The sequence below is a fragment of the Mobula hypostoma genome, chromosome 10 (assembly GCF_963921235.1).
Source record: "Mobula hypostoma chromosome 10, sMobHyp1.1, whole genome shotgun sequence".
NCBI lineage: Eukaryota > Metazoa > Chordata > Chondrichthyes > Myliobatiformes > Myliobatidae > Mobula > Mobula hypostoma.
In genome coordinates this window covers 56427672-56451274 of record NC_086106.1, presented here as the reverse complement: position 1 = coordinate 56451274, position 23603 = coordinate 56427672, and the positions used below count along the sequence as shown (strand labels likewise).

The 23603-nt window shown below is 46.7% G+C and overlaps 1 long non-coding RNA gene across 1 annotated transcript in view; it reads left to right on the top strand.

The window, feature by feature from the left end:
* Positions 1 to 416: 416 nt before the first annotated feature.
* Positions 417 to 23603, top strand: part of LOC134353315 (uncharacterized) — a 62920-nt gene continuing 39733 nt past the window's right edge. Inside the window, exons 1-2 of the long non-coding RNA XR_010019577.1 lie at positions 417 to 503; positions 18913 to 19024. This is a non-coding gene — a long non-coding RNA (uncharacterized LOC134353315). The remainder of the gene's footprint in view (positions 504 to 18912; positions 19025 to 23603) is intronic.

Here is a 23603-nt window from a genome sequence, read left to right as displayed (position 1 = left end):
GAATACCACCAACATCTGAAAACCCAGACAGCTCCTTTCAGGCCATCACTCGTCCCAAACTGCTCCATCTCCATTTGGGTCCCTGCTGCTCACGGACTGTGAACTGCGCTCACACTGAGCTGCTCTCAGCACCATCACGTTATCACCGAGCAATCAGAATTCAACAGCACTCGTGCTGTGAACCCAAAGTACCTTACAGAACCAGTGAAGCAGGCGGGGAGAGTGAGACACACTTGATTGTGTGGAACTTTCCCAACTCACTTGTTTCCCTGGATCTGGGTTGAACGCGTATCTTCGTGACCAGATAGCGAACTGCAGTAACCATCAGTGAAAATGCTCGATTCAAGATGAAGCCGCACCCTTTCCGAGAACACAGAGAGTCGAGGGCTGGAATATTTTATTCACGGAGCTGAGGTCAAAGCCAGTGCAACAGAATGACAACAGCGTTCACAAATCCCAACTGTCTGAACACATAAGTATTGAAATGCAAAATTGAAATACAGGTATGATGGCACTTTCCTAACTTGTCTGTTTTATCCTTCTGCAATGCTGTGGTAAAGGAGATAGAATTGTGACCACTATCTCCAAAATGCTCTCCCACTGAGAGACCTGACACCTAACCAGGTTCATTTCCCTATACCAGATCAAGTACAGCCTCTCCTCTTGTAGGCTTATCTACATATTGTGTCTGGAAAACTTCTGCTTATCTACATATTGTGTCAGGAAATTTAAATCTCCCACCACGACAGCCATGTTATTATTGCACCTTTCCAGAATCTGTCTCCCTATCTGCTCTTCGATGTCCCTGTTACTATTGGATGGTCTGTAAAAAACACCCAGTAGAGCTATTGACCCATTTCTGTTCCTAACTTCCACCCACAGAGACTCAGTAGAAAATCGCTCCATGACTTCCTCCTTTTCTGCAGTCGTAACACTATCTCTGATCAGAAGTGCCATGCACCCACCTCTTTTCATTCTCTCCCTGTCCTTTCTGATTCGTCAAAAGCCTGGCACTCCAAGTAACCATTCCTGCCCTTAAGCCATCCAATTCTATGTAATGGCCAGAACATCATAACTTCAAGTATTGATCCACTCTCTAAGATCATCCGCTTTGTACATGATACTCCTTGTATGAAAATAGACACATCACAAACCATCAGTCTGAGTGTATCCCTTCTGTATCACCAGCCTACCCTCCCTCTCACACTGCCTATAAGCTTTCTCTATTTTGAACCAACCACCCCTTCCTCCGTCTTTCAGTTTGGTTCCAACCACCCAGCAATTCCAGTTTCAACTCTCCCCAGTCACACTGAACGTGCTTGAAAGGGAATGAAATGAATGGGAATGGAATGCAAAGGCAGAGGACAGAGTGCAGGTCAGCAAGCCACAGTGAAAATGTAAAATATGATGCATTTGTACTTTGTAATGAAGGCTGGCTCTGAGAAGTAGATGTTTAGTAATATAGATCAGATTCAAAAGGAAATAGACCTGCTTGGTGATTGGTAGCAGACTAAATTATCCAAATAAGGATTGGTTGCACTGCACTGTTAAAGAGGGTACTAATATCCCAGCAGAGAAATGTGGTTTTCGACCAGAGAAGGTTTAAACTAGATTGGTGGGTGCTCGAGAGTGTGAAGTCAGTGTGATGATATGGGTACGTGTGAAAAATGTGTCAAAATGTGAAACGGTCTGAGAAAAACAACAGCAACATCTTTCTGATCATAAAAAGCCAGAGGGAGAGAAGGCAATCCTCCCACAGCTGGGTGACCACGTCATGTTACGAGAGCTGCCAGAAACATCAGGATTAGCTCCCAGCTGGATAGGACCACAGTTGGCCTTGCTGACAAATGATTCCTGTGTCATTGTACAGGATCATGTTCAGTGTTCATACTATCCTTCTTCTCAACCAAACAGGCAGACCAAGAGATCAAGTCCACTCAGTCACATTGGCTCAGGTCTACAAACTCAGTCCCCGAACTTTCTGTCTTTGTCCCACTCAGATTGCCATACTGAGATCTAGGGTGGTGCTACAGGGTGCTGGATTGCCAGAGGTTTTAACTTTGAGAAGATATGTTCATTTGGGGTCTAGACAATGCTCCCATGTCTTGGGAAGAATCCACTACTTGACTGTGAGCCGATTCTCCCAATAAATAACCCTCTTACTGATCTCAAGTCTACTTTGAACAACAGCACGAACTTTAATCGCCATTTGTGGAGTAGCGATCCGCACTGCCCTGCATGTCTGGGCAGGAGTCGCTAGTCCTCACTACTCCCTCACACCCATACCGAAAGCTCGGCTCTCCCTGTGATTGTCTCCAGCCGCAAACAACTTGAACAACAGGAGTAGTTGCCACACGACCTCGCAGGCCCCCCCACAGAGCTCGAAAAGTTTGAACAGGAAGTGCGGTTTAGTTGGGTGTAGTCTGTTATCGCTGCGAGCACTGGTGTGAATCTACTCCACCCCTCAGCCCACTCTCTCAAAACTGATGTTTCCACCCCTGGGAACGTCCTCAGATAGCTGGTTTCTTGGTTCACTGTACCCAAGGTTGTGTTTCACCAACATGTTATCTCAACCTCTCAATTCCTGGTTATAACACAACTCGCCCCAACCCATTAGCCTCCGTGGCTGTTTCTGCACACAAGAGATGCTATAGGTGCTGGAAATCCAAGCAACAGACACAAAATGCTGGAATAACTTTGCAGGACAGTGTGGGACCCATAGTAATGTGAAGCATATTAATGGACACTGGATACCCTTCATTCACAATTTAATTAATGTTCAGTTGCACTAGCAAAGGTAATATTTTAATGGGTTGGTTGATGGTTACAAGGGGCAAAGCTTATACAGGCACTTGGGGCAGTTGAGGGGTCCTGGGGGGGCACGGGAGTGCGCACGTGATGGAGTAGAGAGAGACGACCCCACAGCATGCATGGTAAGCCCATGCGCTTGTATTCCTGTATTTCCAGAAAGGACAATAAAGACATTATTTTAAACTTCTGCACGCCTGGAAGTCCCTTTTGTGTCCAAGTGTGCAACAAATATTTGGTGCCGAAACCCGGGATAATTAACGTCGCTCAGTGTGGCAACAACGAGGACACGAATCGCCTTTGCTTGATAGCGGGAGCGCGCAGCTTCGGGGCGCGGCTGCTTCACACATAATGAATCTGGAGGGGTTGGCAGAGACCTTGTCTCAGCGACTATGGCTTTTGCAACTGGATCAGCTCAAAGAGGTGTGTGTGTGGAAGCTAAGGTCCCATGCAAAAATGTTGCCACAAGGTGAACGTTAATTAGACTAATTACTGAATCTATGAGCAATGTAATTAATGATTAAGAGGAGGATGTTGTGAAGTGTTATCTAAGGACAATGATAGAATCAGTTGAGCAAATGAGAGGAAATACTAGAAACACTGGTAATGGGGGAAAAAAAAACAGACAATACAGCACGAACCAGCTAGAGAACAGCTGAAGAAAGGAGCTTGGCAGAAAAATACTTAGAGCTCCAGCTGAACAGTCAGGCTCTGCAGGATGAAGTTAGGAGGCTGAATGAAAGAGTGAACAGTGCATCTTCAAGTCAAGCTTCTTCTCCACAAGATGTGCTGCCTACCGCTGCGAACTGGCTCCCGGAAGTGACAACAAGGAGAGAATTCAAGGTCTGGGTCAGATCAGGGAAAAGGGACAGAAGGACAAACTCTCATACACAAACCTGATGCATCAGATTGACAGAGGCCTGAGTAGGGACACAGTGAGGCTGAGGTCATGAAAGCGGTGATCAAGTCAATCAGTCCAGGCTTCAGTATTCATGATATGCTCGAGATAAAAAGTGACCTTACCCTTCCTCGACTGAAGACAACATGAAAGGGACATTTCAACGAGGACAGTTCTACAGATTTATTCCACAGACTGGTAAACATAACACAAGACAGTCGTGAGTCTCCCCAAAATTTCCTCTTCAGAGCAATTGAGTTAAAAGAGAAGCTGTTACTTGCTTCAAGTGAAGTAGGGTCAGACGAACAGTACAGTCCCCAGCTCATCCAGAAGAAATTCTTGAGGTCAGTTAGTACTGGGCTGTCAAGTGACCATATCAGATTTCAGCTTAAGCCTTATCTCGACGATCGGAGAATGACTGATGAAATACTGTGACCGATGAAAATGAAGCAGCCAGTGTTGAATCAGAAAGACAGTCCAAGCAAAGAAAGAATACAAGCAGCAGAGCCCCAAAAGTAAGTGAATTACATGCAGAAAAGCAGAGCAGTCAGCAGAGTCAGGGTGCAGCCAAAGCCAGGGTGGGGGCTCTAGAGCAGTCAGATGAAGTTGTGAAGCCTAAGAGCCATAAAGCACCTGCTGTAGCTAGTTCAAGAGACACAGAGCTTTATGAAGCAGTCAGGCTGCTGAGAGGAGAAATGGCTGAAATAAGGAAAAGCATAGCTAACGCTCAAGGACCCACCCGCCAAGTAAGAATGAGTGTTAGGAGAGGATGTAAAGCACGTCAGGAACAGGGAACAGGTGACCAGTGTGAACACTGTTTCAAGTGTGGGCAGACAGGGCACCTTTCAAGTGGCTGTGAAGGCTGGCAGGGAAATCTGACGGCAATGTGACAATCTGGCCTGTGACAATCCCACAATCGTCAGCTCCAAGCCAAGCTGGACCAGATGACAAGGTGCATGAGTTTCTTTGTGAGAGAATCAGGCAGCTGGAGGTGGAGTTAGAGAAAATTGGGAAGGCTGAACAACAGATGGTGGGTGCTATCTACGCCAGTCATCTCTCCTTACGTCACCAAGCCAAGCTGACAGCTCTCATCGGGAAGAAGTGCACGGTAGATTGTTTCTTTGAGGGAATAGCAACACAAGCATTATGGGATACTGGCTCACAGGTCACTATTATCAATGAAAAGTGGAGAGAGTCCTGTTTTCCACACATCAGGGTACAGAACATGGATGAGCTCCTGGGTGAGAACAAGAAAATTGTGGGCAAAGCAGCAAACCAGACACCCATACCCTTTGCAGGATGGGTTGAGCTGAAGTTCAAGTTGGGATCACATAGCGGCCCAACGCCAGAGCTGCTTGTGCTGGTGCTTGTCTCGAATGACCCGGAGTAGCGGAGCCACCGATCATCGGCTACAATGTCATCGAGCAGCTGCTGATGAATGGAATGGAGCAGCATCCAGAAGTTACACCTGCTGTGGTAAGAGACGCTTTTTCCATTGACTGCAAAAAGGCAAATGAGTTGATCCACATAGTGCAGAGCGGCGATCAGAATGGCAAGGAGGGCGTGGTGAGAGTTGGCAAACTGAAGACAGTGATTCCGGCAGGCCAGACCAGGGAGGTTAAGTGTAGCGTGAGGACAGGGCCCCTTTCCGCAAAACAGGAAGTTCTTTTGAACCAGATGAGGTCCCAAAGTGGCCAGAGGGGTTGAACATTATTGACACCGTCATCTGCTTGCAGAAGGGAAATTTGTCTGGGGGGCTATCCCCGTCACTAATGACAACAACCACGACATTACTCTCACCCCTCGCACAGTGCTGGGACAGCTACAGCAAATCAAGGCTATTTACCCAGTAGATGTAAGGCCAGTCAATGCCAGTGTAAACACAGCAAAAACAGCCAGCGCTCCTGAGAATCACAAAGAGAAACGCAGACAGCTGGACACATGCAAACATGAGTCATGGGACCATCCAGTGTCTGTTGATCACCTAACTCCAGACCAGCAGGAACAAGTGAGGCAGATGTTGCGAGAAGAGTGCTCTGCATTCTCAAAAGACGAGAGTGATGTGGAATGTATTCCATCTCTGCAGTTAAAAGTCAGACTGAGCGACACAACTCCTGTAAGGCGCACCTACACTTCTGTACCCAAACCACTCCAAAAGGAGGTGAAGGAGTATGTGGAGGACCTACTGTATAGAGGATGGATTCAAAAATCCCGGTCCCCATGCTCATCACCAATAGTCTGCATCCGTAGGAAGGATGGGAGTTTACGTCTGTGGGTGGATTACCGTGAGCTGAACCGAAAATCCATCCCTGACCGTCACCCCATCCCTCGAGTACAAGATATGTTGAACAGTCTGAGTGGGAGTGTATGGTTCTCGGTACTGGATCAGGACAAGGCATACCATCAGGGTTTCCTAGAGGAGAGTAGCAGGCCACTTACAGCCTTTATAACACCTTGGGGCTTATACGAGTGGGTAAGGATCCCCTTTGGCCTGTCCTCGGCCCCAGAAGAGTTCCAGCGCGGTATGGAGGAGTGCCTCGTGGGTTTGAGCGATGAAACATGTCAGCCGTATTTGGATGACAGTCTTGTCCACGGCCAGTCTTTTGAAGACCATCTGCGGGATATGAGAGAGGTGTTATGTCGCTATCAAGCACATGGGGTAAAACTGACAGCTAAAAAGTATGAAGTGTTTAAAGACAAAGTGAAATTCCTGGGAAAGATTGTATCCAAAGATGGCTACAGCATGGATCCTGCTGAGACAGCACTCAAAGACGGCAGACCTGAGACTGTGAGAGACCTGAGGAAAATGCTAGGGTTCCTATCGTACCACCGCCCATATATCCCGAACTTGTCACGCATTGCCAAGCCGCTGTACAGTCTGTTATCCACCGAGAAGACCCCAGGAACTAAGGTCCAAGGATCAAGTGCAAGTAGGAGCGGGGGAAACGCAAAGAGTCGGACCAGCTACCCCCAAGCCAACCGATCACCTGGACTGAAAAACACCAGGAAGTGCTCTGCCAGCTGTTAGAGTACCTGCTGTGCCCGCTACTCCTAGGTTACCCCGACTTTGTAAAGCCATTTGTGTTGCATTGTGATGCCTCTCAGGAGGGGCTGGGTGCAGTACTGTACCAGAGACAACAAGGCAAGCTGGTCGTCGTAGGTTATGGGTCAAGAACACTAACTGCATCAGAAAAGAATTACCACCTCCATTCTGGAAAGTTAGAGTTTTTGGCAATGAAGTGGGCCATTTGTGAAAGATTTCGTGACTATCTATATTATGTGCCCTCATTCACTGTCTACACCGATAATAATCCCATAACCTGTGTTTTGACCACAGCGAAGCTGAACGCCACAACACACCGGTGGATTGCGGAGTTAGCTGACTTTAATTTCTCAATCAAGTATCGGCCTGGGAAAGTTAATTGAGACACGGATGACTTGTCACGGTTGCCACTTGATATGGAGGAGTACATCCGCACAAGCTCATGGGGAATGGAGCCAGAGACAATAACAACTGTCACACAGGCAGTCCAAATCGAATTGCATGAAAATGAGCCCTGGTTGTGTCCAGCCACCATCACTGGAGCAGGTACTGATGTAGGGCATGAAAGACTAACTTTCACAGTGGCAGAAATCTCCACCGAGAACCTAAAGGAAGCACAAAAGGATGATCCAGTCATTGGCAAGGTGCGAGAGTATTTCATGACGGGACAGTGGCCTCATCGATGGGGAAGAGACCAGCGTGATGACACCTCTGTTCGAGTAAGGGAGAGAAACAAATTGTATCTCAACAAAGACGGCATCCTGTACAGAAAGTCAGTGGCTCGAGATCAACTAGTGTGACCTAAAACATTTCATCGGCTGATATACAAGGAGCTGCATGAGGAGATGGGACACCTCAGAGTGGAGCGGACACTTAGCCTGATCCGTGACCGATTCTATTGGCCTAATCTGCAAAGAGATGTGGACCATTATGTGACCAAGGTGTGTAGCTGTCTGAAGCGGAAGCGCCCGATCAAGCCAACCACATACCTGCACCTGGAAAGCTGTAAAGGAGGATATGAGTATATCCTGGTTGTCATCGATCACTTTACGCGCTTTGCCCAGGTATACGCATGTACAAACAAGTCAGCAAAAACTGCCGCTGAAAAGATCTTTGGAGACTTTGCGCTCAAATTTGGATTTCTGGCCAAGTTGCATCATGATCAGGGCAAGGAGTCAGAGAATAAGCTGTTTCCCAAGCTGGAAGAATACTGTGGCATCCAAGGCTCACGCACAACACCTTACCACCCGGCTGGAAACGGTCAGGTTGAGAGATTTAATCGAACACTCCTTTCCATGCTGAGAAACTTGACAGAGGAAGCCAAGTCAGATTGGAAAGGCCAAGGTCGTACATGCGTATAACTGTACACTTAGTGAAGCGACAGGATATGCCCCATACTACCTCCTCTATGGTAGAAGCCCCCGGCTACCTGTGGACATTATGTTTGGCCTGACACCAAGTGACCAGAGCACATCTCACAGCGAATATGCCAGCAAGTGGAGAAGGTGGATGCAAGAGACATACAGGCTGGCATCACAGACAGCTCAGAGGGAGCAAAATAGAGCAAAGAAGCAGTATGACCAGAAGACTTATGGAGTGGAACTACAGCCAGGGTGTAGAGTATTAGTGTGGAACTTCAGGGACAGAGGAGGACCGGGGAAGCTCAGGTCTTATTGGGAGGAGCAAGTCCACATCGTAACCGAGAGGAAGCACAAGGACAGTCCTGTCTACGTCGTACGACCTGAGAGAGGCCCAGGAAAGACTAGAGTCCTACACAGGAACCTGCTACTGCCCTCTGACTTTCTGCCCTTGGAAGAAGATGAGCAGGGGAAAAAGAAAATGCAAAAGAAAAAGCCAAACACAGATAAGAAGAGTGAAAGGCAGGAAAGGCAGAAGGAGGGAGACCCACACAATAGTTCAGAGGATGAGAGTAACTGGAGATTCATCACCACACGGCCAGCAGAGTCATTCGAGCCATTCAGAAGCCAGCTGAGAGTGGAAGCAGAGGGTTTCCAACCACAAGCAGCTAACAGAGAACTGGAGCAAGGCGGCGAGGAAGATGAGGGTGAGGAAGGTAGGATGGAACCAGAGATGGTGAATGGAGAAACTGCAGGGGCCAAGCGAGAGGTGTTATTTGATGAAGCAGGCGAGATGATCTCTGAGCAGGCATTGTCATCTGATGAAGCAGACGAGAGGGATCTTGAGGAGTGGTCAACTCCCATAAGGAAGTATCCTTTCTGACAAAGAAACCCACTCAAGACACTCACGAACAACACATTGGGTCAACCATCAGTCGAACACAGACTACTGTATATAGAAGGACACTGGAACATGTGTGAGGCATACAGTAGGACATGAGGGTCTATGTAAAGGGTTATGGAGTAGACATAGGGTCAAAACCTTCAGTCCGAGATACATAGCCCGCACAAGTAGCAAAGTAGCACTTAAGATATCATCTGGCCAGCAATGCCTGTTGCTGACACATGACATAGTGAGGGAGATGTATGTCATGTCAAAGACTGTTGCTGTACAGAGAGTATCCCGAAAGACTGACTCCTTTATAACCTACCACTATAACTCACCAGTTGAAGACATGAGTACCCTGGGAAATCTATAATCTCGGGATGACATTCATTTTGAAGGGGAGAGTGTGGGACCCATAGTAATGTGGAGCATATTAATGGACACTGGATACCCCCCTAATTTTCTTATATTATGTTCATATTATTTTTATTGGTTTGGTTTGTTATTTTGTTCATTCACAATTTAATTAATGTTCAGTTGTACTAGCAACGGTAATATTTTAGTGGGTTGCTTGATGGTTACAAGGGGCAAAGCTTATACAGGCACTTGGGGCAGTGCAGGGGTCCTGGGGGGCATGGGTGTGCACACATGATGGAGTAGAGAGAGACGGCCCCACAGCATGCATGGGAAACCGACGCGCTTGTGTTCCTGTATTTCCAGAAAGCAAAATAAAGAAGTTATTTTAAACTTCTGCACGCCTGGAAGTCCCTTCAGTGTCCAAGTGTGCAACACCAGGCAGCATCTATGGAAAAGAGTATGTCGATGTTTCAGGCCGAGACCCTGCAGCAGGATTGGAGATTTAAAAAAGATGATTAGAGTTAAACGGAGGCAGAGGGGAGGGAGGAACACAAGGTGATAAGTGAAACCGGGAGGGATCGGGTGAATTAAAGAGCTGGGAAGTTGATAGTTGAAAGAGATAGAGGGCTGGAGAAGGGGGAGTCTGATGGGATAAGACAGAAGGTACAGGAAGAAAGAAAAGGGGGAGGAGCACCAGAGGGCGGCGATGGGCAGGCAAGGAGATAAGGTGAGAGAGGGAAATAGGGATGGAGAATGGTAAAGGGAGGTATTACCAGAAGTTTGAGAAGTCGATGTCCATGCCATCAATTTGGAGGCTATCGGACAGAATATAAGGTGTTGTTCCTCCGGTCTGAATGTGGCATCATTACAATAGTGGAGGAGGCCATGGATAGACTTATTGGAATGGGAATGGCAGGTGGAATTATAATGGGTGGTCACTGGAAGATCCCCGTTTATTTTTAAAGTGGATGGAGCATAGGTGAAGCGGTGTCCAACAGGGTTTTGCGATCACAAGGAAAACGTTTGAGACAAACATTGTCATCTTATGTTGTTCCAGGAGGAGCCTCTGTGACCAAGTGTCCTGCCGTCTATCATTGCCTTATTTTTAGATTAGATTATGAGGGCACACAGTCCTCTTTTATTGTCATTTAGTAATGCATGCATTAAGAAATGATACATTGTTCCTCCAGAATGATATCACAGAAACAGAAGACAAACCAAGACTAAAAAAACTGACAAAAACCATATAATTATAATACATATTTACAACAGTGCAAAGCAATACCATAACTTGATGAAGAACAGACCATGGGCAAGGTAAAAAAAAAGGCTCAAAGTCTCTCAAAAGTCCCGTCATCTCACGCAGACGGTAGAAGAAAGAGAAAACTCTCTTTCTGCCATGAGCTTCCAGTGCCGCAAACTTGTCGATGCAGCATCCTGGAAGCACCCAACCACAGCAGACTCTTGAGTCCATCCGATAACTTCGAGCCTCCGACTAGCCCTCCGACACCAAGCAGCGAGCACCATCTCTGCCGAAGGCTTCGACCCTGGACCTGGCAACAGGCAATAGGCAAAGCCGAGCATTTGGGGCCTTCCCCTCTGGAGATATTTGATCGCACAGTAGCAGCGGCAGCAAAGCAGGCATTTCAGAAGTTTCTCCAGATGTTCCTCCGTGCTTCTCACGTCTGTCTCCATCAAATCAGGATTGTGTACGGTATCCTACTTCACAAATACAAAATCATCTTGGAGCGGCCGCATGCACTGCATCACGCTGCCATCTTTAAATGATCTGGACCCTCCCGCTTTATCGTGGGCTTACAGAAAAGATTTCTATCCACCTAGTTTTAAAAGACCAGTCCTTATTTTGTAGCTATATCCCTAGTTTGCTACTATTCAACTAGTGAATGTATCACATTTACCATGTCAAGGCACTTTAGGGTCTTATATGAATAATGTCACCTTCATTTTTCTGAAATCAAAGAAATACAGGCTCAAGTTGTTTAGCTTCTCTTAATAGGACAACCTTGTCAGTACCATTGAAGATGGGAGTAGAATGTGGTGTGAAAGGAACTGGAGTTGTTTCTGAAGAGTAATTGGAAAAACGTTAAAGGAGAAATTGAGATGGGGAAGAAGACGTGGGTCACCTGATTCAAGGATCTAATGGAAAGTATTTTGCATGCTGTAGTTCTTTTGACTCTGAGACATTGTATGGCAAACCCTGAAGTGTTGTTGGATGCTTCAGACATTCTTCTCCTCCATATCAGGCTTTTGAAAACATCTTAAAGTCCTGGGAGGTCAAGTGCAAAGGAGACTCTATCAAGCAGTCAGCTCGACGCTGTCTAAGTTCCCAGCAGTCTATGGAGTTTCTCACAGAAGAGGAGATGGTAGATGTGCAGCAGTTTTCTCAGACAGTAGGGACCCTGATCAACAGGTATGGCCCAAAGTCAGAACAGTGTGTGCCAGGAGCCTGCTAACATTCATTGCATTCATTCAATTATTCATCAGTCATCCATCATCATTGACGAGATTCAATAAAGAGAGATGGCGAGTGGTACAGCAAATTGAGCCACAATATCATGGCCCCAGTGACCTGGATTTGACGCTGACCTTCCACGTTGTCTGTGAAGAGTTTCCATGTTCTCCCTGTGGCCATATGTGTTTCCAAAGGTGCTTCCATTTCCCCTCACATCCCAAAGGCATGCAGATCATTTTTTTCAGAGCCTCAATAAATTTGTCATCAACCTATTTTCATTAATGTTAGTCACCTAAACTCATTTCTGTAGTCAAATATTATGGCCCATGAGTGACATTGATGAGATTTTTATGATCAGGCAAACATGATGAGGACCTTTAACTGCAGTGATCTTTCAGGGAATAAGCATCAGCATCCTGTCATTCTTTAAGCATAATAAACATGTTTCCTCAACTCACTTGTAATTCTTCCAAAATTTATTTTAAGGCAATGATAACTATGTTAAGGAATGCTGTTTCTCCTCTTCAGCTTGGATTTTCATAACATTATTCAGATTGATTCATTATTTTCCTCTTTACTGGATATCTCATCTTCCGGTACCATCTTCATAACCCTGTTGACTCTTTTGAATGTAACTGAATCTTTCCTAAACTAATACTTTAATCATGACCAACCTGGAATGAACTCCCTGTTCCTTCATTTCCTGGTCTTGGTCAGAGAGGTCAGTATCTCATCTGTCTTGGGATGCATCTTACCCATCTGTCTTAGTACTTTCCAGGTTCAGCAAACACACATTCTCGAGTTTATCAGTTCTTCAATAGTAACTTCATTGTTAATGTTGATACACCTACCTTGTTTGTACTGTGCAGGTAAATTAATAAGTTCTTCTTCAGAAAGAATTCCATTTACCGTTTTAATGCATTAAAAACAAACTATTAATATATCCACCATTCAGGGCCCCAAACAGTCCTTCCAGGTGAGGCGACACTTCACCTCTGAGTTGGCTGGGGTGATATACTGCCTCTGGTGCTCCCGATGTGGTCTTTTATATATTGGCAAGACCCGACGCAGACTGGGAGACCACTTTGCTGAACACCTACGCTCTGTCCACCAGAGAAAGCAGGATCTCCCAGTGGCCACACATTTTAATTCCATGTTCCATTCCCATTCTGACATGTCTATCTATGGCCTCCTCTACTGTAAAGATGAAGCTACACTCAGGTTGGAGGAACAACACCTTATATTCCATCTGGGTAGCCTCCAACCTGATGGCATGAACATCGACTTCTCTAACTTCCGCTAATGCCCCATCTCCCCCTCGTACCCCATCTGTTACTTATTATTATACACACATTCTTTCTCTCACTCTCCTTTTTCTCCCTCTGTCCCTCTGAATATACCCCTTGCCCATCCTCTGGGTTTGCCCCCCCCGCCCTGTCTTTCTTCCCGGACCTCCTGTCCCATGATCCTCTCGTATCCCTTTTGCCAATCAGCTGTCCAGCTCTTGGCTCCATCCCTCCCCCTCCTGTCTTCTCCTATCATTTTGGATCTCCCCCTCCCCCTCTAACTTTCAAATCTCTTACTCACTCTTCCTTCAGTTAGTCCTGACGAAGGGTCTCGGCCTGAAACTTCAACTGCACCTCTTCCTAGAGATGCTGCCTGGTCTGCTGCGTTCACCAGCAACTTTGATGTGTGTTGCTTGAATTTCCAGCATCTGCAGAATTCCTGCTGTTTGCGCTATTCATATTTTCCTGTGGTCTAATTTTGTGTAGCATTTGCAAATTTCCTTAATCATGTCCCTTAAGTTTGAAGCTAAGTCCTTGATACACAGATTGAATGAATGGACCAGTGTCTGACCGCTGAGGAACTCCATCTCACAAAATCACTCATCAGCCTTTACTTCCCAACACTGAGTGAGACATTATCTAAATTGTCATCCAGACAATTTTCAAATCTTGTGGGAGTCCCTGTCTCTGCCTATGGCAGTGAATCCTAGATGGTAATTACCCTCTGGGTAAAAAAATAATTCTTCAGTTCCATTGTAGAAGACTTACCCCACCATAAAAGCAACTTCTGTTTATGCACTTGTCCTATAAGGAAAAATTTCAAACTATCCACCATATCTTGTCCGCTCTAACATAACAAAACTCAGCCTTTCCATTTAACTGAAGTGCTCTATCACAGGCAACACCCTCATGAATCTCCTCTGCATCCACTCCAGAGTAAACATATCCCTCCTATATACATCAAAGTTGCTGGTGAACGCAGCAGGCCAAGCAGCATCTATAGGAAGAGGCGCAGTCGACGTTTCAGGCCGAGACCCTTCGTCAGGACTAACTGAAGGAAGAGTGAGTAAGGGATTTGAAAGCTGGAGGGGGAGGGGGAGATGCAAAATGATAGGAGAAGACAGGAGGGGGAGGGATAGAGCCGAGAGCTGGACAGGTGATAGGCAAAAGGGGATACGAGAGGATCATGGGACAGGAGGCCTAGGGAGAAAGACGGGGGGGGTGACCCAGAGGATGGGCAAGAGGTATATTCAGAGGGACAGAGGGAGAAAAAGGAGAGTGAGAGAAAGAATGTGTGCATAAAAATGAGTAACAGCTGGGGTACGAGGGGGAGGTGGGGCCTAGCGGAAGTTAGAGAAGTCAATGTTCATGCCACCAGGTTGGAGGCTACCCAGACGGAATATAAGGTGTTGTTCCTCCAACCTGAGTGTGGCTTCATCTTTACAGTAGAGGAGGCCGTGGATAGACATGTCAGAATGGGAATGGGATGTGGAATTAAAATGTGTGGTCACTGGGAGATCCTGCTTTCTCTGGCGGACAGAGCGTAGATGTTCAGCAAAGCGGTCTCCCAGTCTGCGTCGGGTCTCACCAATATATAAAAGGCCACATCGGGAGCACCGGACGCAGTATATCACCCCAGTCGACTCACAGGTGAAGTGATGCCTCACCTGGAAGGACTGTTTGGGGCCCTGAATGGTGGTAAGGGAGGAAGTGTAAGGGCATGTGTAGCACTTGTTCCGCTTACACGGATAAGTGCCAGGAGGGAGATCAGTGGGGAGGGATGGGGGGGACGAATGGACAAGGGAGTTGTGTAGGGAGCGATCCCTGCGGAATGCAGAGGCGGGGGGAGGGAACGATGTGCTTAGTGGTGGGATCCCGTTGGAGGTGGCGGAAGTTACGGAGAATAATATGTTGGACCCGGAGGCTGGTGGGGTGGTAGGTGAGGACCAGGGGAACCCTATTCCTAGTGGGGTGGTGGGAGGATGGAGTGAGAGCAGATGTACGTGAAATGGAGGAGATGCGTTTAAGAGCAGAGTTGATAGTGGAGGAAGGGAAGCCCCTTTCTTTAAAAAATGAAGACATCTCCCTCGTCCTAGAATGAAAAGCCTCATCCTGAGAGCAGATGCGGCGGAGACGGAGGAATTGCGAGAAGGGGATGGCGTTTTTGCAAGAGACAGGGTGAGAAGAGGAATAGTCCAGATAGCTGTGAGAGTCAGTAGGCTTATAGTAGATACCAGTGGATAAGCTGTCTCCAGAGACAGAGACAGAAAGATCTAGAAAGGGGAGGGAGGTGTCGGAAATAGACCAGGTAAACTTGAGGGCAGGGTGAAAGTTGGAGGCAAAGTTAATAAAGTCAACGAGTTCTGCATGCGTGCAGGAAGCAGCGCCAATGCAGTCGTAGATATAGCGAAGGAAAAGTGGGGGACAGATACCAGAATAGGCACGGAACATAGATTGTTCCACAAACCCAACAAAAAGGCAGGCATAGCTAGGACCCATACGGGTGCCCATAGCTACACCTTTAGTTTGGAGGAAATGGGAGGAGCAAATGGAGAAATTATTAAGAGTAAGGACTAATTCCGCTAGACGGAGCAGAGTGGTGGTAGAGAGGCTCCATCTTCCTCTCACCCCAACCCTCCCCTCTCCACTGACACCCCCAGCCTCCCCCCTCCCCCCTCTGATCCCAGCTCTCATCCGTGCCGGGTCTTTACCATCCCCTCCGACCTTCGACTGTCGGAGGCAGAACGCTCTGTTCTCAGTAAGGGCCTCACGTTTGTCCCCCTTCGCCCACACCTCAGCGAGTTCCGTGTTCGCCACGATGCGGAACTTTTCTTCCGCCGTCTCCGTCTCCGAGCCTACTTCTTCGGCAAGGACTCTTCCACCCCCACCGATGACCCCTTCTCCCGTCTTCAACCCTCCTCTTCTTCATGGACACCCCGCTCTGGTCTTCTGCCTGCTCTGGATCTCTTTATTGCCAACTGCCGACGGGACATCAACCGTCTCGACTTCACCGCACCTTGTCCCCATTCCAACCTCACTCCTTCGGAACGCTCTGCTCTCCACTCCCTCCGCACTAATCCTAACCTTATTATTAAACCCGCTGATAAAGGGGGTGCTGTTGTAGTCTGGCGTACTGACCTCTACCTTGCCGAGGCACAGCGACAACTCGCGGATACCTCCTCTTATTTACCCCTCGATCGTGACCCCACCAAGGAGCACCAGGCCATTGTCTCCCACACTATCAACGACTTTATCCGCTCAGGGGATCTCCCATCCACTGCTACCAACCTTATAGTTCCCACACCCCGCACTTCCCGTTTCTACCTCCTACCCAAGATCCACAAACCTGCCTGTCCTGGCCCACCTATTGTCTCAGCTTGCTCCTGCCCCACCGAACTCGTTTCTGCATACCTCGACACTGTTTTATCACCCCTTGTTCAATCCCTTCCGACCTATGTTCGTGACACTTCTCACGCTCTTAAACTTTTCGATGATTTTAAGTTCCCTGGCCCCCACCGCTTTATTTTCACCATGGATGTCCAGTCCTTATATACTTCCATCCCCCATCAGGAAGGTCTCAAAGCTCTGCGCTTCTTTTTGGATTCCAGACCTAATCAGTTCCCCTCTACCACCACTCTGCTCCGTCTAGCGGAATTAGTCCTTACTCTTAATAATTTCTCCTTTTGCTCCTCCCATTTCCTCCAAACTAAAGGTGTAGCTATGGGCACCCGTATGGGTCCTAGCTATGCCTGCCTTTTTGTTGGGTTTGTGGAACAATCTATGTTCCGTGCCTATTCTGGTATCTGTCCCCCACTTTTCCTTTGCTATATCTACGACTGCATTGGCGCTGCTTCCTGCACGCATGCAGAACTCGTTGACTTTATTAACTTTGCCTCCAACTTTCACCCTGCCCTCAAGTTTACCTGGTCTATTTCCGACACCTCCCTCCCCTTTCTAGATCTTTCTGTCTCTGTCTCTGGAGACAGCTTATCCACTGGTATCTACTATAAGCCTACTGACTCTCACAGCTATCTGGACTATTCCTCTTCTCACCCTGTCTCTTGCAAAAACGCCATCCCCTTCTCGCAATTCCTCCGTCTCCGCCGCATCTGCTCTCAGGATGAGGCTTTTCATTCTAGGACGAGGGAGATGTCTTCATTTTTTAAAGAAAGGGGCTTCCCTTCCTCCACTATCAACTCTGCTCTTAAACGCATCTCCTCCATTTCACGTACATCTGCTCTCACTCCATCCTCCCACCACCCCACTAGGAATAGGGTTCCCCTGGTCCTCACCTACCACCCCACCAGCCTCCGGGTCCAACATATTATTCTCCGTAACTTCCGCCACCTCCAACGGGATCCCACCACTAAGCACATCTTTCCCTCCCCCCCTCTCTCTGCATTCCGCAGGGATCGCTCCCTACACAACTCCCTTGTCCATTCGTCCCCCCCATCCCTCCCCACTGATCTCCCTCCTGGCACTTATCCGTTGAAACGGAACAAGTGCTACACATGCCCTTACACTTCCTCCCTTACCACCATTCAGGGCCCCAAACAGTCCTTCCAGGTGAGGCATCACTTCACCTGTGAGTCGACTGGGGTGATATACTGCGTCCGGTGCTCCCGATGTGGCCTTTTATATATTGGTGAGACCCGACGCAGACTGGGAGATCGCTTTGCTGAACATCTACGCTCTGTCCGCCAGAGAAAGCAGGATCTCCCAGTGGCCACACATTTTAATTCCACATCCCATTCCCATTCTGACATGTCTATCCACGGCCTCCTCTACTGTAAAGATGAAGCCACACTCAGGTTGGAGGAACAACACCTTATATTCCGTCTGGGTAGCCTCCAACCTGATGGCATGAACATTGACTTCTCTAACTTCCGCTAGGCCCCACCTCCCCCTCGTACCCCAGCTGTTACTCATTTTTATGCACACATTCTTTCTCTCACTCTCCTTTTTCTCCCTCTGTCCCTCTGAATATACCTCTTGCCCATCCTCTGGGTCACCCCCCCCGTCTTTCTCCCTAGGCCTCCTGTCCCATGATCCTCTCGTATCCCCTTTTGCCTATCACCTGTCCAGCTCTCGGCTCTATCCCTCCCCCTCCTGTCTTCTCCTATCATTTTGCATCTCCCCCTCCCCCTCCAGCTTTCAAATCCCTTACTCACTCTTCCTTCAGTTAGTCCTGACGAAGGGTCTCGGCCTGAAACGTCGACTGCGCCTCTTCCTATAGATGCTGCTTGGCCTGCTGCGTTCACCAGCAACTTTGATGTATGTTTTATTGAATTTCCAGCATCTGCAGAATTCCTGTTGTTTGCGTTTAAATATCCCTCCTATAGTTCAGTGACCAGACTGCACATGGTTGTCCAACTATGTCCTAATTTTGATCAATGTTGGCACAGGCTCAAAAGGCCAGATGGCCAACTATCAATCCTGTTTGTTTTGCTGTCAGACAAAGGATCAGGTACACCAGCACCTTTCTGAAAGGTGGGGGAGTGGGTGGGATTGGGGGCACTAGATTAACATGCAGTATGTTTGTGCAACACAAGCTGAGTTAGATATAAAATCACAAACAAGGTGGCAAAGATTCAATGTATCAATAGTAATTAATTCTGGTGAGATGATCAAGAATAGAAAGCCACTAATGTATCTGAAAAGGGCATTTTAAGGGAGTTGGCTCAAAACCATTGATGTTGCGACCAATGTATCCTCCGACTCATAGGGAGGAAATAGCTTTAAGTCTTTCACTATTATACTGTACACGCTAATTTGCTATGACTGGAATTTTTGTACTTTACAGAGTCCACCAGGCAGCAGAGAAACAAGAGCTGGTTGAGCAGGAGCTGGCCCATGTCGTCAATGCCTGCTCCCAGCTGTTGAATGAAGCCTTACCAAAGCAAAACACAACTGAGGTAAGTCAAGTTTATTTAATACTGCCCTTGTCCCTCTTAAAAAAAAAAGTCCCTAATATCTTGTGGGCAGTGTACTGTTCCTCTAACACTACATAGGATGGGAACAGGGTAAATTATTGCTCTATCAAACTTCCCCAGGTATAGAATTTATCTGATATAGAATGAGGCTCCTCAAACTCAAATGCCTTGATCTAATCTACGCAATACCCCTCCACCCCAATGCCTCATCTTAAACTTCGGATAATATTCAAATAAACTAGTTCTACTTTGCTCATAAAACAGCCCAGGCCAGTTCTTATATGAGGTAACTACTCAGCAAAGGTCCTTTTATGCTCCTGTGTTAACCAATCCCAGGGGAGTGGTGCAATTAGATACAACTACTGAGTGTACGGGGCATTTATACACATTTAAATAGACGAGGTACAGTCGACAATGAGGAATCATACAGATGGACACAATGGTCAGCATGGATGTGCTAGATTGAAGGGTCCATTTCTGTGCTGCACAACTCTGAGGACGTGCATCATGGATTAGAATCCGAATCGGTCTAATATTACTGACCTTGCTGGTCGTGAAATTTGTTGTTTTGTAGCAGCAGTGTATATCAGCACATACAGTAATAATAAAAGTTATATTTAACAAAAATATATAATTGAAAAATTTAATCAAATAAGTAATGCAAAAAGGGAGCAAAGAAGAAGAAAATAATATTGAGGTGGGGTTTATGGGTTCAGAGTCTGATGGCAGAAGGGAAGAAGCTGTTCCTAAACTGCAGAGTTTGTGTCTTCGGGCTCATGTACCACCTCGTTGATGGTAGAAGTAGACAGAGGGCATATCCTGGTCATAGAGGTCCTTAATGATGGATGCCGCCCTTTTCTGAGGTATCGCCTTTTGAAGATGTCCTCGATGCTGGAGAGGTTCGTGCCCATGGAGCTGGCTGAGTTTGCAACTTTCTGCAGCTTTTTCCTATCCTGTACAGTGGCCCCTCCATGCCAGCCAGTGATGTGGTCAGTTGGAATGCTCTCCGCAGTACAGCCATGGAAATTTGTGAGGGGCTTTGGTTACATACCAAGTCTCCTCAAACTCCTGATAAAATATAGCTGCTGCCATGCCTGCTTTGTTACTGCATCAACTTGTTGGACCCAGGATAGATCTTAAGAGATGTTGACACCCAGGGATTTGAAACTGCTGATGTGTGTTCCCTTGATTTTCCTTTCCTAAAGTCCACAATCAATTCCTTGATCTTATTGATGTTGAGTGCAAGGTTGTTGTGACACCACTCAAGCAGCTGATCTATCTCACTCCTGTACACCTCCTTGTCACCGTCTGAAGCTCTGCCAACAATCGTTCAGATATCAGCAAATTTGCAGATGCTGCTTGAGCTGTGCCGAGCCACGCGGGTGTGGGTGTAGACAGGGTAGAGCAGTGGGGTAGGCACACATTCTTGAGGTGTGCCAATGTTGATTGTCAGCGAGGAGGAGATGTTATTTCTGATCAGCAGTAACTGTTGTCTACCAATGCGGAAGTGAAGGATCCAGTTGCATAGGAAGATACAGAGGCCAAGGTTTTGGAGCTTGTCGAGTCGTACTGAGGTATGATGGTGTTGAACACTGAGCTGTAATCAACAAACAGCAGCCTGATGTATGCATTGCTATTGTTCAGCTGGCTGGACAAGTGGAGAGCCAGTGAGACTGCATCTGCTGTAGACCTCCTGTGGCGATAGGCAAATTGCAGCAAGTCCACATCCCTGATTAGGGAAGAGTTGATTCTAGTCATGATCGACTTCTCGAAGCAATTCATCACAATAGATGTGATCGCCACTGGGCGATAGTTATGGAGGCAGCTCACCCTGCTCTTATTGGGCACTGGTGTGATTGTTGCTCTTTTGAAGCAGGTGGAAACCTCTGACTATAGCAGTGAGACGTGGAAGATGTCCTTAACACTATTGTCAGTTGGCTGGCACAGGTTTTCAGTGCCCTACCAGGCAGACCAACAGGGCTTGATGCCTTGTGAGGGTTCACTCTCTCGAAAGATGTTCTGACGAAGGCCTCTGAGACAGATCACAGGCGATTAGGTGCCAGATGAAGTTACAGCACATTCAGTTCCCTGAAGACTGGGAAAACTTAAGTCTGATGCAGCAGATACTGACCTTTCATCGAGAGTATTTTGACAGAAATTTATTCCTTGCCCACGAATGTGTAGAAGGTGAGTGGTTGGGGTGATGAGAGTGAAAAACATCGAAACAATGCCAAAAACCACCTCTACGATGAGTTATTCACTAGACCCAAACATTTTTGTGTTACAGCCTCCTTGGCTCCCAGACCACACCCCTGGTGCTCCCTCTCCTTTTCCGGTCATTACATAACAACCATAAAAAATTGATTTACGATGCACAGTGAAAGAAATTAGGAACTGCAATTCAAAGCAGTGACAAATAATTGCAAAAATGATTCAAATCTATTTAAAGCTACCCATAAAATTATTTCTTTATTTAATTACAGTAAAAAAAACATCAACAATTTTCGAGTGTACATTAGCTGTCCAACTACTCACTGATCCATTGATTTTTTGCTTTTCAGTGAGATAGACGGGTTTGGGGCAGTGAGATCCTAAGAACTTTCTACAGGGGCACAATTGAGAGCATCCTTACTGGCTGCATCACTGTTTAGTATGGCAACTGTACCTCCCTTAATCGCAGGACACTGCAGAAAATGGTGCATACAGCCCAGCGCATCTGTAGTCGTGAACTTCCCATGATTCAGGACATTTACAAGGACAGGCGTGTAAAAAGGGCCTGAAAGATCATTGGGGACCAAAGCCATCCCGACCACAATTTATTCCAGCTGCTACCATCCAGGAAGCGGTACTGCAGCACAAAAGCCAGGACCAACAGGCTCTGGGACAGCTTCTTCCACCAGAATATCAGACTGATGAACTCACGCTGACTTGGGTGTACTCTATGTTACATTGACTGTTCTATTTATTAGAAACTATTTAAAACGTAGCCCCCAGTAAACCTCAGGCTCGTTCAGCTTGCTTTCGTCTAGGGGGAGAAGCCTTCTGCCCCGCCAACTGGGTAATCAGTTATGTAGATGCTGTATGATGCACTCCACCATGCCAAATAACAGACAGTACAACATATGCGAGTGAAGGATTACACTTTATAAATCTCACAGGAACTATGTAATTAATAGAGATACAATATAAAAGGAGAAGTAGAAGGCACCAATCTTATCAGAGTTCAACCACCTCGTGCACAACTATTGGAGCTCAATTAATGGTGTCCTCATTCCACCATGCGATCTCCTCTGACCCCCTCGACTTGCCGCCTGGGACCAACCACGGTGGTCGAACAGAACGCACGTCCATCCTCTTCAGTTCTCCTCCCAAAGACCCTGGGCCTTGGAATTCCGCTCGGGGTCCGTCCCATCGCCCAGCTTACAGCATCGCGTCTCCCCTCTCTGTCCCCATCCACCTTCCACCCCAAAGCCCGCAAAAACAATAGCTTATAGACACACAAGAAAGAATAACATCTATCCCAAATGGTTAGCAAATGAATAGAATTCTCTTTCTCAGTAATTATAACCAAAACAAACTGCGAGAGAGAAGCACTTTCTCAGCCGTTAACATAACAAAGAAGCCCTTATGTAAGGGTTTTCTTCTTTTATGTTACTGCGAAGGCTAATAAAATGTACAATTATTATTGTACATTGCACATTTAGGTGGAGAAGTAATATAAAGATTCTTACTCCTCATGTACATGAAGGATGTAAGAAAGAAAGTCAATTCAATTCAATGATTTTTTTTTTACATCAGGCTTCATGTCATTATTCACTGATTTGTTGCTTTTTCACCCTTCAGTGAGGTGGATGGGCTTGGGGCAGGGATATCAGATTCTCACATTAGGCTGAGTGTCACTCAGGAGCCCCAGATCTCCACGTTCAGTCTGTTTCATGACTCTGAAAGAAGTTGAGACACTGTACTGAAACTGCTCCACTGAATATGATGTTGGAAAGGCAATAACGAACATCCTGACCTTTTTCCACAGTGTAGGATAGAGTTCTTTCTGTAACCAAAAGTTTTGATATGATTTTTTGAACCTGAGCTTCAGTTCAAATTCATTTTCATTGAGATCATTTCTCCTCCCATCCTTCCGGTTAATTTCTCATTACAAGTGTTCAGGAATGGATTTATTACCTAATCTGGAATTTGAATCGAGAGATAATCCTGAAATCTCTCTGACATGTCTTTATGCAGCTCCCCCAGGAGGGCACTGTATATGAGGGGCGATTGATATGTTCGTGGAGTCAATTTTAGAAAACCTAGCACATTTAATTTTCAACTTAGTCGCATCCTACATTTACACACTTAGTCCAGCAGTCATGAAGCATACGGATCCCTTCTTTGTAGAAGTCGGCGTCTTGGACCTTCAGAAGTAGTCGACAGCAGGGGTGATTGATAACTTTGTGGCCTATGGTAGACGACAAGTTATTAACTTCAAGAGAGGAGCTGCATGTGCATGTAACAAGAACTGTATAACTCATCTTTTTCTACCTTCGGCCACAAACTTATCAATCAC